The sequence below is a fragment of the Emydura macquarii genome, unplaced genomic scaffold, assembly GCF_026122565.2.
Source record: "Emydura macquarii macquarii isolate MOO-44397 ecotype Brisbane River unplaced genomic scaffold, CSIRO-AGI_Emac_v2 contig_2681, whole genome shotgun sequence".
Taxonomy (NCBI): domain Eukaryota; kingdom Metazoa; phylum Chordata; order Testudines; family Chelidae; genus Emydura; species Emydura macquarii.
The window spans coordinates 4,582,841-4,600,144 of record NW_027132818.1 but is presented as its reverse complement, the minus strand read 5'-3'; the positions used below and the strand labels follow the sequence as shown (position 1 = coordinate 4,600,144).

At 44.6% G+C, this 17,304-nt stretch overlaps 1 long non-coding RNA gene across 1 annotated transcript; it reads right to left on the bottom strand.

The window, feature by feature from the left end:
- Positions 1 to 2,869: 2,869 nt before the first annotated feature.
- LOC137164714 (uncharacterized) lies at positions 2,870 to 12,962 on the bottom strand. The gene is made up of 3 exons (XR_010923178.1): positions 12,852 to 12,962; positions 12,277 to 12,320; positions 2,870 to 3,243 (listed from the first exon to the last, which is right to left on the bottom strand). It is a non-coding gene; the product is annotated as an uncharacterized lncRNA (long non-coding RNA).
- Positions 12,963 to 17,304: the final 4,342 nt, after the last annotated feature.

The following is a 17,304-nucleotide window of genomic DNA, read 5'->3' as shown; positions in this document are numbered from 1 at the left end:
TATCATTTGGCGCTATGCTTTTCTAAACCTCCTAAATCAACATCTGGCATTTTACATAAACTACTGATCAGGCTACTCTCTTTGTCAAAATTAGCTTAATTAATACACAGGTTGTGGACATTCTTCTTCCTGTTCTGAACATTGTTTAATTCTTCACTTGCTTTTATTTTGGCAGAGTCCTTTTCTGGATGATTTATACCCACGTCTCCATTACTAAAGTGGATAGAATTATTATTCTTACTATATATCTTATGTTAAAGACCCAACCTGAAGAACTAGGTCTGTCATCTCTGAATTCACAATGGACATGCCCAGAGAGGATTTTTTCTGTGTTGTACTTTTCTTCTGAGCTAACAGCTTAACTTTTACCACTGGTAAAAGCTAAAGTTTATCTAAAACTATTTTTTATTATTTTTCCTCCTACTTATGTCAAAATGATGTTATTGTTGGCTAAAAAGTAGATTAGTGAAAGAAGATACAGTGTTTAAGTATAAAATTTACTGTTGAGTTGCAAGAAATAATCTGTTCAAGCAGTTTATAACAATAAAGGTCAAATGAATTATCCTAATCTCATGGGATCATCCTTTAGATTTTAATCTTTTTTAACCCACTGTTTTGTCATGGTAAAATTACAGAAAAGTCACTGACTGACCAGTAAATGCTTGACCATGATATGTTTACTCTGCTTCTATAGCCAGACAGCAAGTCAGCCGAGAACAACACTTTAGTAACAAATCCTATTTTTAAATGTGTTCCACCATCAATGATATCACTGAATACTAACTATAAAAAAGAAAAATGGAGAGACAAAGCAGAATGTTAGCTTGTGCTTCTCAAAGAAGGGGGAGAGTGGGACTTTTTTCCAAAAGAGAAGGATAAAAAAGCAGGGAAAATTAATGTTATTTTCAAAAATCTAAGAGTTACAGAATAAAGGAAAGTTAAAAAACAGAACTAAAACACAAGTTTTAAAAAAAGAAATAGAAGTAGTACTTGAGAATGTCCTTTTAAATTTACTGATGTAGCTTACAGGGAAGACAGACAATAGTGATTATCTTAAAAAGTTTGTGAATAGCCAGTGTATCCAGCAGACTAGTTCAAAACAGATGGCTTGTTCCTAAAGCCTTTTATTTTACCTTCTCCCTTTACATAGAATTTGGAAGTACTGTGCTTTGGTAATTTACAGATAAACATTAGAGGCTGCAAAATTCAAAGTCACGTAGCGTACGCTTGTGATTATCATAAGGCAAGAACAAGATTGTAGGGCAGTTAAAAAGTTTGGGAAGGACAACAGTAATGGAATTACTGTTCAATGCTGGTAGCTCAGTGGTGAGGAAATGTGCCAAGTATTAATAAGCTGAAGTGCTGGCATGTGCGCACCATAACACTTCCGTCATGACCCTAGCAGTGAATATTGGCAACATGGAAGTGTTACAGGCATGTATACACATCCTCTTCCCTCTATAGCGACAGACCAGTGTTTCTGGTTTCACACACTAGCCCATTTAACTATAGACCTTTACTACTATAAAGTTTAGCAGTTTGAGTCTCACTTCACACAAAGCTTGTATTTAAAAGAGAAAACAAACCTATTAACTGAACTGTATCATTATATATATGGATATTATATGATATATTGCATGCTGTGTGTAAACATATGCACAGATATAACTGTTAGCCAATTTCAGAAGTACAGTACATTAGGAGATACGCAAAGTGTGTTATGCTGACAGGCACAATTTGTTATTTGTAAAAATCTATTCATGTGAAGTTGCCAAAAGTCTAACAAAACGTTATGTATTCACTTGAACTCTGTGTTCCTCCTGCCTTTGTTGAACTAAGAACATGGCCAAAACTACATATTCCAGCTGCAGAGATTTTTATTCTCAAAATATACATGAGGATGACTCAAAAAAAACCAAGCCTATATCCAGCACTCAGAAATTGAACAAAGAAAATCATATATTTTTCACGTTATAAAACAGAACAGCATATTTCATTTAGAACAGCTATTAATTGTGAGCACAAGGCCTTGAGATGTGAGATTGTTCTGAATGTGTGGTCACTTCTGACAGACTCTCACTGATTCCTCAGTGCAAATGAAGTTATTTCCTACAATTATAGGTGACAGAGTACATCCCTGAAACACTTCATTTTTACACTCTGGTGGCCCCTAAATAGGCCTTGATTTAACAGAGCCCTTATCACACCCTAAACTTTAAACATATTCATAAAGCCATCATTTTTCAGCTAAACACTTAAGAATGTGCTTTACTTCAAAAAGTCTTAGGCACATACTAAAGTAGTTTGCTCAATCAGTGCTGTAGATGGGGAGTTGCTGACTTCTCTTTGGAATTAAAGCCACTATAATTCAGAATATGATAATTCAACCATATTGGAAAAGGATTCATTCCTCTCCTCCACCAACACTGTATTCTGGGACTAAGATCATAATAAAGGCAGTACAGACCTCAGCAAGGCTTGGTTTATTTGATAGACTTTGAAATCAATATTCCTGGTGGCATGCTGATATGTTGCTCAAAACTGAGAGTGCCAAACTCAGGTCAGACTGTCAGAAAACAGGGAAGACATCCCAAACTAGTGGTATATTCAATAATTAGATTTTACTAAACTAGTAACAAGCATGCACTCCTAGATTACTATATTAACCTTACCATGGATCCACAGACAATCCCCTTAGGCTCTCCAGAGCATCTTGCCACTCAGACAAACTGGACTTCTGTGATGGATGGTTATTAAAACCAAAAATCATCACACATTAGGTTACTCCCAGCCCTGAAGGACCAGTCATTTACACCAGGTCAACGGATGCTCCGGATCTCATATGAAAAACAACGCTGATAGCCAATCCTTTAGTAAACTAACAAATTTATTAGCGAAGAAAAAGAAATGAGAGTTATTGAGAAGTTAAAGCAGGTAAAATACATAACAAATGAGTCAGAGTTCATAAGTCCAAGACATGTAAAGTCTGCTAGTTTCCATAAGTCTCCAGGGTTGCCCAAAATGGCTTTGGGGATCTCTGTCTTGTATCTGGAACACTTCCTGCCAGCATCCAAATAGATCAGAGATGCAGAATCACTCTCAGGGTCCCTTCTTATAGCTGTAAACAATCTGGCAAGCATTTCCATCACAGCACAGGTCTGTGGATTTCCCATTGTTGAACGCACATTGATCCACGTTTTGAAGTCAACATGTTCCTTCAAATTACATTTCCACAGCTTCAATCTACAATGGGTAAACATAATGTAAACACAATGTGATAGCCAGAAACAGTTCTTCATTAGTTTTCGTGCAGCTTTACGCATCAAGAAAATTCACATTTAAACACTAACACACATTTAAATCTAAGGCTAATTAAGTACAGGATACAGACTGACGAAAACAATACAATCAACATCTCTGTTGATTTCCATCAGTACAAGAGAATTGGCCTGAATATATATTAACACACTCAAGTCTTCTTTGATAATCAAACACAAGTGAATTGCTCTCTTGCTCTACTCAGAACTGATCTGTGTATCACAGAGCTGGTAACCTATTTAGACAACATTACACTTGGTTATATGCCCTTTACAACATACCAGTTCCTATGCCAGCATCCAGAAATTGCTGTAACCACTCTATCATTTATTTAGTTTAGCTGTTTTACTGTATATGGAATTAGAATATACATATATTGAATTTAACTGGTATTTGTATGTCAGTTTTATGTTATTTGTATGTTATTATGTTATTAATGTAGTGGTACATTACCATCATTAAAATCCGTTTGCTTCTTGGATGGTCCTAAAATTGTGAGGCCAGTGTCGTTTGTCATGGTGCTTCCTTGTGTGTGGTGCTCTCCCCAGCTGCCAGAACATGAATCTAGCAACACAGGCTACAGAGTAAGTTCTCTTTTAACAAGAAAGATAATTGAAGGAGTAAAAATAGCAGCAGCAGGATAGGGAGAAGCCTCTTAGAAAGGGGACAAAAACTAAAGAAACTGTCATTCCCTTGGGTGACTTTTGCATTTCCTGAGTTGATGGAAAATAAGCTGGATTTAAGGAACCGGGCTTTGTTCAGTGAAACAGACTATTTTAGCCCTGTGTCCAACTCTTCTCCTGAAAGTTTAGCTTGACCACACAGTGATCCCTGATAAACATTTGTCTAAGGTCATAAAGCTGATGATAACCATAATCTGCTACATGGAACCATAACATCACCACACTCTCCTTTCCAGGAACAGAGACTGAAGTTCAAAGAAGTGGTTCAGTGCTGAGACTTTTGAAAGAAAAAACACAGGAACCACCATTTCTAATGCCTTTCTGAAAATGTTCAAGTAACATCCACGTGATTCTCTAGCATAATGGCAATAATGTCCTAAAATCTTTCAGTGACTATTAAGTATTGCTTAGACTCTTTGGCGCACCCTGAAATTATGCATTCTTCTTCTTTCTTTCTTTTCCTGCACCCTCAGTTGCATAGGCCATCCACCAGTTTCTGCCTTTTATTTCAGCCTTATGCTGGTCTGTGCAGGCTTTTGAGTGTTATTGATGAATTTGGCTTCTTTCTCAGTTGTTCTGCATAATGTTTCTCTAGGTCACTGTAGCAAGACGCTGTGGCCTTCCTTGGAGCCTGGGCCCGAGGAAGGGCCCCAACACGCCAACTGGGAAGATCAGGACACTGCAGGCCACAGACCCTGGGAGCAGAGGGGTGGGGCCAGGACAGGAAGGGGAAGTAGAAAAGGCCGGCCTAGGAACTCAGTCAGGGGGAAGCTGCTGACAGAGAAGGACATGCCTTCCCTGAGGCTGCGGTCTGTGCCTGACCCAGGCCCCATGGCTGTGCAGAGCAAGCCCTCCATTGACCGGAGCCTCAAGGGCCTGCCATGGCTGCTGGGCCCTAGTGATTGGGAAGAGCTACTGGAGGCTGCTGACTGGGAGGGACCCCCCGAGGTCAGCCATGACCTAGAGGAGCTGCCTGTTGCCTGGGACCCACCAGAGCTGCATGAGCCCTGTGTGCTGGAGGACCCACCAGGACCCTGTGATCTGGAAGAACTGCCATCCGCTGACAACCCCGAGGAGTTCCCGGACCTGCTGCCGGCTGTCGGTGAGGGACTAGTGGGACTCCCTCTAGCCGTTGTGATTATACCAAGGGTCAGAGGGCAGCAGGAGAGTACACGACGGGAGGTACATCAGCCCCAGAATGATCAGGGTTTTATTCCCTGCAGCCTAACCAGGGGCAGCTGGGGCCAGTTGAGGATCAGCCAGGTGTTCCATAAAAGGGCTCCACCCCAAACACACAGGGCACAAGCTGGAGGATGCAGAGGTGTTGTGCTGTGCGGAGTGGAGTGGAGCGAAGTAGCAGACTGGAGTAGCGAAGGTGGGAGAGCGGAGGAACCCCAAAAGGAGGTACTGAGCCCAGCAAGGGGCAGCGAGGACAGAGGGCCTGAGAGGCCAGAAGGACTGAGGGGGGGAAAGTAGCCCAGGGGAAGAGGCTGCAGCTCCAAAATACAGAGCAAGCAGTCTACAGCTGCTGGTCATAGGGCCCCTGGGCTGGGACCTGGAGGAGTGGGTGGGCCCGGGTCCCTACCCCTCTCCCCCAGGGAAGACGGGGTGACGGCAACTTCCTGACCCACGACAGGAGTAAAGCACGAGACCCACTAGAGAGAAGCCGGCTGTATACCACACGTGGTGTCAGAAGTGGGATTTATCGTGCAGTGGGGTTGAACCAGGTGGGTCCCAACCCACCCCACTACCAAGATGGAGGATGTGGTGAACCAAGCCACAGCGGCCCAACAGGAAGCTACCCGGGTCCAGGCAGTGGCCCAGCGGGAGGCTGCACAATTACAACAGGAAACCAACCACCTGATGATGAACCAGGCTGCCCAGGACCAGGTCCTACTCCAGGAGGTGGTAGGCCAGTTGAAGGTGCTGGTGGAGCGAGGTGGCAGCCAAGATGGGGGCGGACCATACCTACAGAAAATGACACGGGAGGACGATGTAGAGGCCTATCTTCTCGCGTTTGAGAGAACAGCCCTGCGGGAGGCCTGGCCGCTAGGTCAGTGGGCCAGCATCCTTGCCCCTTTCTTAGGGGGGGAGGCCCAGAAGGCCTATTATGACATGGCGGTGGAAGCTGTTGCGGACTACACCCAGCTCAAGGCTGAAATTCTGTCCCGTCTGGGGTGACGGTGGCTACGTGAGCCAAGAAGTACCATGAGTGGTGGTACCAGGAGGACAAGGCGCTCCGGTCCCAGCTATTCGACTTAATCCACCTAGTTCGGAAGTGGCTGCGCCCTGAGGCCCTCCGCACTGAGGAGATAGTGGAGCTCCTAGTATTAGACCGGTACACGAGGGGGTTACCGCCAGATCTCCGAGCCTGGGTGGGTCAGAACGACCCCTCCACCTATGATGAACCGATCACCCTGGACGAAAGACAGTTGGCAGCCCGTGAGTTATCCCTGACGCCCCGGGAGAAGACAGGGTGGGCCCAGAGGCCGGGCCCTAACTCCGGTTCCGGGACTTTCGGGAGGCCCAAGACGACGGCACCCGTGCGCCGGGACATTGAGGAGCGGCCCGAGGACTGAAGGGGGCTAGGAAGCCTAGGGGGTGAGCACAGGGATGGCCAACCAAATAGCCCAGGATGGAGGGGGGCCACTAACCGGCCATACCGGTGTTATGGGTGCGGGGAAATAGGCCACATAGCAGCCCAGTGCCCCAATGGGGAAGAACCCATGCAGTGCAATCTGGGAGGTCCCGGAGGGTGCTGCGGTCTCATCGGCCTGGTAGGGGGTCATACAGGCCCCCCATGGGTATACCAGGCTGGTAAAGATGAATGGCATCAAGACGATGGCCTTGGTAGATTCGGGGAGTGTGGTTATGCTGGTATCCGGGAAGCTGGTGGGACAAGACCAGCTGACCCAGGCCAGACACACCGGGATAACCTGCGTGCACGGGACTGTGAATTTCTACCATTCGGTCCCAGTGAAGATCGAGATCCAGGGGAACATTAGCCGGGTGACAGCGGGGGTGGTCCCTAAGCTCCCCTACCCGGTCCTGATCGGGAGAGATTTCCCTGGGTTCAAGAAACTACTCCCCCCAGTAGACCTCGGCGTGGATGGCCAACCCCTGGTGGAGACCAGGGCACCGACAGTCAGCCCTCCCCCTGCTTTTGCTGAATTTTCTCCAGAAATATTTGCTTCCCCTGGGAGACCCAGGAATTCCCAGCGGGAAAGGAGGGTGGCTAAAGAAATGGGGACGCGGATACTAGCTGGCGCCCAGAAAGCTGCCCTGGCTAGTAGGCAAACCCGTTCGGCAGGCCAAGGGACTGCTCCAGCTACCGAGGACCCAGAGGCAGGTCCCACTACCAGCAGAAGCGGCCCCGGGGAGGAAGCGGAGGTAGGGCCCCTTGAGGAGGGCCAGATAGGTCCCCTGCGGGGTAATTTTGGGCAAGACCAGGCCAATGACCCCCTCTACGTAAACGTGAGGGAGGAGGTAGTAGAAATAGATGGTGTGCCCGTAGAGGGCCAGATTAAGGGCCCCGGACCGTACTATGTCCTGAGGCGCAACCTGCTGTACCGTGTGGCACTGATACAGGGGGGGGGGGGGAAGGAGGTGCAACAGCTCTTGGTGCCACGAAAACACATCAGGGCAGTGTTGGAGCTGGCCCACAGTCATTTATTCGGGGGGCACTTAGGAGTGGACAAGGCCCTGGACCGAATTTTGAGAAGGTCTTACTGGCCAGGAATATGGGCGGAGGTCCAAAGGTATTGCCTCTCCTGCCCAGAGTGCCAGTTACACAGCCCCCGGCCTCACTTATGAGCCCCATTAGTGCCCCTACCCATCATCGAGGTTCCGTTTGAGAGAATTGCTATGGACCTGGTGGGATCACTAGAGCGATCAGCACGGGGCCATCGAAATGTACTTGTCATTTTGGACTATGCCACACGATACCCGGAGGCCATTCCATTAAGGAACCCCACCTCAAAAGCGATGGCGAAGGAGCTACTTCAGGTCTTCGCTAGGATGGGCATCCCCAAGGAAATTCTGACAGACCAAGGGACCCCTTTTATGTCCCGATTAATGAAGGACCTTTGTACCCTGCTCCATATCCAGGCCCTGCGGACCTTGGTATATCATCCGCAAACGGATGGCCTGGTTGAAAGGTTCAATCGCACCCTTAAGAGCATGATAAGGAAGGTAGTAGCACAGGATGGGAAAGATTGGGATGCCCTGTTACCCTACCTGATGTTTGCGATACAGGGGGTCCCTCAGGCATCCACTGGGTTCTCCCTCTTTGAACTATTATTTGGTCACCACCCACGGGGCATATTTGACATAGCCAAGGAGGACTGGGAGGAGCAGCTCAATGCAGGAAGAAACGTCATCGAGCACATGGCCCAGATGAGAGAATGGATTGCCCGGGTGACTCCCATTGTGCAGGACCACCTGGAAAGAGCCCAGGAGGCCCAGAGAACCTACTACAATCGATGGGACAAGGCCCGGAAGTTTCACCTGGAGACTGGGTGATGGTGCTGGTGCCAACAGCAGAAAGCAAGCTCCTGGCTAGTTGGCAAGGTCCCTACGAAGTCGTGGAAGCCGTCGGAGACCTGAACTATAAAGTGAGGCAACCAGACCGCCGGAAGCCGGTACAGCTATATCATGTCAACCTGCTGAAGCCCTGGCAAGACCGGGAAGCATGCCTGACCGCCCGAGAAACGATCCCCCAGACAGACGCTCCACAGGGGGAGGTGAGCGTGTCCTCTGAACTAACTCCCGAGCAACGGGTGGAGGTGATCGAGCTGATCCAGCGAAACCAGGACATATTTTCCAAGCAGCCCGGTCGGACAACGGTGGTCCACAATCATATCATCACCAACCTGGGAGCGCAGGTGACGATAAAACCGTACCGGATCCCAGAGGCCACGAGGGAAGAAATTAGGATGGAGGTAAGAAGGATGTTGGAACTGGGGGTGATTGAAGAATCCCACAGCCAGTTGTCCAGCCCCATTGTCCTAGTCCCCAAGCCGGACGGCACCCTGCGCTTCTGCAATGACTTCAGGAAGCTGAACGAAATATCTAAGTTTGATGCCTACCCAATCCCACATATCAATGAGTTGGTGGACCAGTTGGGCAAGGCCTGCTACCTGACCACCTTAGATCTGACGAAAGGCTATTGGCAAATCCCCCTAGCCAAAGACGCCAGGGAGAAGACCGCCTTCTCCATGCCCGATGGCCTTTTTCAATATACCGTCCTCCCCTTCGGACTCCACGGGGCTCCTGCAACCTTCCAGAGGTTGATGGACTGAGACCCCACACCAAGTATGCGGCTGCCTATCTGGATGATGTAGTCATTCATAGCCCCGACTGGGAAACGCACCTGGAGAAAGTGGAGGCGGTGCTCGATTCCCTCCGGAAAGCAGGCCTCACTGCAAACCCCTCCAAGTGCATAATAGGTCTGGCAGAGGCCAAATACCTGGGCTATGTGGTAGGGAGAGGCTTAGTAAAACCCCAATGGAACTAGGTGGAGGCCATCTGGGCCTGGCCCCGACCGACCCGCAAGAAACAGGTCAGGGCGTTCCTTGGAATTATAGGGTATTACAGGAGGTTTATTCCCCACTTCACCGCTAGATCAGGGCCCTTGACCGACCTGATAAAAGCTCGGGGCCCGGATATGGTAAAGTGGACGGAAGCGGCCGACAAAGCATTCATGGACTTAAGGATAGCCTTGTGTAGCCACCCAGTGCTTATAGCACCAGATTTCGAGAAGGAGTTCATCCTCCAAATGGATGCCTCGGAGACAGGGCTAGGGGCCGTACTCACACAACTATTAGAGGGTGAGGAGCAACTGGTCCTGTATCTCAGCAGGAAGCTCCTCCCCAGAGAGCAGAGGTATGCGGTGGTGGAAAAAGTGTGTCTGGCGGTCAAGTGGGCCGTGGAAACCCTCCGATATTATCTACTGGGGAGACGATTCACCCTCGTGACAGACCACGCCCCACTCCGGTGGATGCACACCAACAGGGAGAGGAACGCACAAGTAACCCGCTGGTTCCTCTCGTTGCAGCCTTTCAACTTTCGGGTGCAGCATAGGGCCGGAAGCCAGCACGGCAACACTGACACCCTGTCCCGACAGCACTGCCTAACATCCCACGTAGCCCAACCCCATGGTGTTGAGCAGGGGAGGGGGATGTGTGATATACCGCGGGCAGCAGGAGAGTACACGACGGGAGGTACATCAGCCCCAGAATGATCAGGGCTTTATTCCCTGCAGCCTAACCAGGGGCAGCTGGGGCCAATTGAGGATCAGCCAGGTGCTCCATAAAAGGGCTCCGCCCCAAACACACAGGGCACAAGCTGGAGGAAGCCGAGGTGTGGTGCTGTGTGGAGTGGAGTGGAGCGGAGCGGAGCAGCAGACTGGAGTTGCGAAGGTGGGAGAGCGGAGGAACCCCAGCAAAGGGCAGTGAGGACAGAGGGCCTGAGAGGCCAGAAGGACTGAGGGGGGAAAGTAGCCCAGGGGAAGAGGCTGCAGCTCCAAAATACAGAGCAAGCAGTCTACAGGGGCTGGTCATAGGCCCCCTGGGCTGGGACCCGGAGGAGCGGGTAGGCCCGGGTCCCTCTCCCCCTTCCCCAGGGAAGACGGGGTGATGGCAACTTCCTGACCCATGACAGGAGTAAAGCACGAGACCCACTAGAGGGAAGCTGGCCGTATACCACACCGTCTATCTGGGAGAATTGGAGGAAGACCCCTGGCTCCAGGTACCTAGGTTCAAGGTTGAAGGAAGTAGCCCAGGGGCAGCCAACTACAGTTTGGCTGAGCTCGTGGTCGCACAAGTGTCAGTGTGTTGCGGCTGGAGCCCCACTGACCTAGTGGCAGAGTCTCTTGCCACTGATAGAGCCTGGGCTGGGATGCAGTGGAGTCAGGTGGGCCTGCGTCCCCCCCCCTTCTCTAGCCACCCCAGGAGTGCTTGTCTCCTCTGAACCTGCTGCCACAGAGGATACTGAGCATCGTGACTACAGATCCTGGCCAGCTCTGCCCACTGGAGGGCCGGGGGCTATAGACTCCTGGCCAGCTCCACATTGCCTGGGGGTTGGGAGCTAAAGACTCGCATAAACCACTGACTTTTTCCATGGAGCAAGGCACTGTGGCCTTCCTCGGAGCCTGGACCGAGGAAAAGCCGCAACGCCCTCACCGGCCTCACCCACCTGATCTTCATATTATCATTTGACAGGAAGTCATGTTGGTGGCATCCTTAAAACATCCTAAATATGTCCATCGTCATCTCCTTACTATATTTGATGCTTTAGCTTGGTTTATACTACTTGGAATTTCTGATAGTTGCAAGCAACTCTTTCTAATGAACGCTGAAGATCTTCTCCAGGTGTTTACTTTGGAATGAGTTAATCTTCTTATCAATTTCTACTGTAGATTTCCATGACTCTGCTCCGTAAATGAGGACAGACATGATGCCAGAGTTAAAAATTCGTATTTTTGTATCAGTGCTGATCATGTTACTTTTTCACATCTTTTCAAGTTTCTGAAAGTTGTTTGGTGCTTTTGATATTTTTTGCTTGACATCTAGCATGATGTCCCCATCATTGCACATCTCATTCACTTGATAGTTAAAAAGTTGTGTATTAATGATACGGTATTAAAACAGCCATCCGTGATGATCTTAACTGTAGTTAGCTAGAAACTGGTCAACCATTTTAAGAATTCTTCTTCTACCATCTTTAAATTATACACAATATGATTTGCTGTGATCCAGCACACTGAAGATGTTATCACCAGGTGGAATTCAGCTTACATGCTTGAATGCCTTTTTGGAAAACAAAGGGGCTCTGACTGCCTTTTACTTGAGAGAATTCAAAGCCAAACCATCTATTCTGTTGGAGTGGAATCTTACCAACACAGATTCAAATATTCAAGCCTTTCAAATTCAGATGGAAGTATACTTGAACTATCTCTGTAGTTATTCCTGCTGCCCAAGTTCTGACAGTTCACCCAAACACAAAGTATTCCAGATCAAGGCAACCACATAATGATAGCAAAAAATTGAGAGTCAAATTTTCAGCAGTTGAACCATGACTGGATGGAACAAGATATACAACAGTTTGCAAATTGTATGATTGCTTTAAAGATTACTCTATCAATTCTGATTCTATCAAACCATTCTAATTTGAGAACTTTCCCCCAGAATCTGGTTGATGAAAATATGTTGATAAATGCCAACTCCAGAAATGACAAAACAAAGAGGAAAAAACAGAAGGAAACTATTATTCAGACCTGAGTAAGTGATCCCACTTGAAAACTGCTCATCTATGGAGCTGCTAAAATAGGAAAAGATTTTAGTGAATTTTTAATCTCCGTTTACTGGAAACAAAGCTATTATCTATTGTACAGAACCTGTCATAGTCAAATATATTCTGCACCAGGAACTTTGTAGAAAGGTGGAAATTGAAAGTAACCAGATTTTCCCATTTTGCAGCTATCACAGTATCTTCTTGATGTACCACCCAGTAACATTCCCTCTGAGAAGCTGAGGATCTTGTCAAAATCACAAATGTAGATTGCTTCCAGAAAATGCAGAGAGGCTATGGTTTGTCAAATTAAATTTACCCACACTTTAGCTCAAGTGTTAAATGTAGTTACAAATGTCTTTATTTGGAATTTATTGGGAATTTTAGCACTTACAAAACTTATTTATATATAAACAATATTTCATCACAAATAACTGCAGAATAGTTTTCCTGTAATATCATGCTTGTGCAATGTCCCAGAAGATCCCTGATTTTAGCTGGAGCACTATGTCGTGTAATTGTCAATAGCTTCAACTTTTAAATTATTGATAAAATAGTTACCAATATTGAATTTCAATAGAACACAAGACTTGGCCTCCAATCCTGAAAATATGAAGTGCTGCTGAAGACCCTCAAGCCATATAGACCAGAATTCCAAGCAGGCATAATGAGTCCTCAGTGGCATGAAGATTTGCAACAAAGAAGTGCCTAAGTTTCTATAGGTTCAGTCCTGCATTCTCTTTGGATTAAAACTCTCAGCAGCTTTTAAATACTGGATTGCAATATAACTCCTGCAAGAAATTATTTAAAATTGTCATAGTGTGTACAGAATACTGTAAGGACTGCAGGGATAATATATATGACATGTCCACCAATCTAGCAATGGATAGATCTGTGTGTATACAAACAATATGAACCTTTTAAAACAGGAATTATAAATGAAAGTTAAGTGCAGCATTTATCATTTTATTGGCCTGCCATAGCATCTTAGTTTTGTTATTATAACTAACTAAGACAAATTGTTACATTGCTTTAAGCTTATGCATTTCAAGGATAAGATGACCTGGTCAAAGACTAGTACAGCACTTTGTATTTAAAAAAAAGAAAAAAGTAAAGAGATACCTTGAAACCTCAGTTAGTGCATTCCCCTTTCCAAATGCCATGATACTCCTCTACAGTAAGAGTAAAATAAATCTTTTTACTCCTATTCACTTCACAATACAGAAGCAAGGTGGTGGAACTCTCAAAGACATTGAAAAATGGGCAAAAGGAAACACTTTTTTTTCCAGACAACAGACAGTTAGCTCCACTGACACAAACTATAATGAAGGCCAAGAGCTCATTAGCTTCAAAATAGTATGTGAGCATGAAATTTAAATGGATATGAAAAATAGCCAGAATTAATATTGTATTTAAAAAAAAAAAAAAAAAAACGCTTTGATGTAATCTCATAGTTTAGATCATAAACCAAACTAACTAATGGGAGTTAGGAAGAAACTTTATTTATGGACAGGTTATTCCATAACTATCTAATGCAATATTTCTTGCACCTTCCTGTGCAGCATTTGGTATTGATCGCTTCTGGAGACAGGATATAGAAATGAATGTACCAATATGGCAATTCCTCTGTTCCTATAAAGCTTCCTTAACTCTCCAGCATGTTATTTCCCCTTTTTTCTCTATGTAGTTTCTAGGTAAACTCATTCAGCACTTTCACATTCATACCATTATTTTTAAAAACTTCCTTCATGTCCTTTTCTTAATGATATAATCAGAGTTTTAACAAGGATGATTGTAATCAACTGTCAACTGGGGTCCTCTGGCAAACAAGATGTGGGAGTTTCTGCCTCTAGAAAGAATGTGTTCTGCTGTAAGGCCTTAATTCTACAAACACTTAAGCATATGAACAAGTGATTGCAGGATCTGAGTCTAAATTTGTTACTGGAAAGACAATACATTATAATAATAAAAGGTCATTTCCCATTCTCGTCTTTATATGGTTCAAATGCGTCCTCCTTTCCCCTTGCTCACATACCCAACTTTGTACCTACTGAGGAAATGCATGGACTATACCTTCATTACTACAACAAAGACATATATATGGGAGAATAATATTGCTCTATGTGTTGCCATATTGATGGCAAAATATAACTAAGGAACCACATTTAGCCATTATTGAAGTGTTGCACAAACATTAGTTAATTTATTCTCAAACACCCTTGGAAGTATTACAGCTGGTCAGAAATTGTTGACCAAACCAAATGGAATTGTATCCCAAAAACTGTGATTTTCCCACCCATGGTTTTTCATTTCTAAATTCACATTATCTGAATTTATGAGGCAGAGAGGTGAAATGACTTGCTCAATACCACTCAGCAAGTTACTGACAGACAAAAAATTAGCATCTGGGATTTTGACTCCTTTCATTCTTCTAGATCACTCAGTCTTTCAAATAGACATCAGTATCACAAGGATGTTGCAAACGAGAAGATGGAGAATAGAGCCAAGAATTCCTGAACTGTAATCTCAACTTTTCCACTCATTTTCTGCACAACCTTAGGAAAGTCACTCAGGGCTATATTTTCTAAAGCGGAGGCCTGATGGGTCTATGCATTTGCATTTAACTCAGTGGCTTACCAGGCAGATGTCTAGATAGCTTTGTGTTGGCAATTATGCACAAGGCCTCATTGTGCTAGGTACTGTACAAACACAGAATGAGGCCTGGTCTACACTTCCAACTGCTGTCGATGGGAGATATGCAAGCTACAGTACAGACTTACTTATGCTTCCTTACCACAGCATCTCCACTGTGCTGCGTCGACAGGAAATGCCCTCTGGTTGATGCAGACTTACTCTTTTCAGGGGGTTGGCTGTGTCAGCTGGAGAGCACTTCCTGGATCCACTGAGCGGGTCTCCACTGCCTGCTCAATCAATCCCTCTGCATTGATCTGTGCAGCCCTGGCAGTATGGACATACCCCCAAGAGACATATCCTGTTCCATAAGCTTACAAATCTATATAGACAAGACAAAAGGGAAGGGATATAATCTACAAGCAGAGTGAACAAAAGTAATAGGCCTGTATTCAATGAAAAACTGATCCTGAACATCTGTGTGCCTCTGTTTCCTCTTCGGTAGCATGGGAATAATACTTTTACCTAACTCAAATAGTTGGTGAGCATTAGTGAATGTGTATATGGATAATGAAAAAGTAAAATGGCATATTAATACTAAATACCTTTATTCAAACTTACAATTACAGGTACATTGTGCTGTCTCATAGCAATCAGCTTGCATTTCTGCTATCAAAGGCAGCTAAGCAAGGAATAAACTTCTATTCATAAGATTCACTTCAATTTCATAATGGAGGAGTTACTCTAATATTTTATTGGATCAATAACAAGGGAACACCCACCTACAGCAAGAACATTTTTCTCAGTTAATTGCATGGTCATCCTGCACCAAATTTTGAAGCAATAAGAATACTAAAAATAATAAGGCTTGATTGCATGAAGACAATCATAGATATAAACTCAGATAAAACAAACAATAAAATAAGAACTGTACAAATAGTGGGAAATGACCACTCTTGTTGATCGCTTGTTAACTTACTAAGCTTCTCTGAACTGTAACAGCTAAGGAAATCTGAACAAGTCTGAACAGGATAAGTATGTATTACAGTAAAACATTAACTATTGGTCTGTACCAGTCACCCTGCATTTTAAACTGTGTTTTATGCTTCATTAAACTGTCAAATTTATTTTCGGTAATGAATACAAGAACAGGTCAAAATCCCTGACCATACCTGCAGACTTCTCGAAATCCACAGTAAGACTTTTAAAGATTGAATCTCCACCACTTCAATAATATCTTTAAGATGAGACATTAAAGGACAAAAAAGGAAGTAATTTCATTGATTTAAAATACAAATATAATGAAAGGGATGTTATGGTCAGGAGAGTGACTACATAACAGGACATCATCTTGTTTAGCATACCCGATCTGTGTGTGCTCTTTGTGTCCTACCTTGGTTCTTGTTGGCAAGGAACAAGTATATTACTGTGAGTGAGTCTTTCCACATAGCCTGGCATATGGAAAAATGAAGTATTTTATCTATAGCATATAATCCCTAGTGATGTAGTTAACATGTATTATTCAACCTACATTTTCATCACGTGCAACAATTCTATATTAGCAGATTATAGTCCAGGCAAAATGAATTATGTGATACTGTGCAGCTGTTTACATGAACGACATGACTAATAATAAAAGCAGAGTTCTAGAGAGGAATATAGGAATTCAAAGCAGTGGTACACAACTTTTTTCTTTGTTAATAATTGTTACTATTTTAGAGTCTGTTCAAAGTATTTGTCCTGGTTTTCAGAGCAAAATAAAGAAATGGTTCCTCAACCAGCTGTAGAAAAGTATGGATTCAGCCTGGAAGTGGAGAACTCATGAAAATATAAGTTCTCTTCACCTTAGCATGAACTGCAGCATTCTACTGAATGTGTTATCCACAAGCCATACAAACAACATTTTTATTACATGCTCCCACCCCCCCCCCTTTTTTTTTTTTTTTTTTTTTAAAAAGAGAATCCATCTAAGAAGTCAGCTTTCAGAAAGACCTAAAAGTGAATGAAAAATTAATTGTAACTACACACCCCATTGGGAAGAAAGGAAAAGATATCAGAATTTCACATTCTATTAGCATCTTTAAAGCATTTTCTCTTCAGCATATATTCTATTTGTTATTTTAGCCAGTAAGATTAGGGTAATAGGGTGGTCTTGGATGTTTACCCAGTTGGTCACTAGTTTTCATTTCTGATGTCATCCAGGAAAGGTATAGTTCACATCTTGGGATAATGGCGTACATCTGCCTTTTCTGAATATTAGATTCTCTTGTTGACTTGAATGGGTTTTGGATTGGGCCCTATATGCAGTTACCCCTAATTGTCTTCAAGAATGCACTTGTCAGACAAAAAAGATCCCATGTCAGTGTTAGCAGTTAAGGTACCA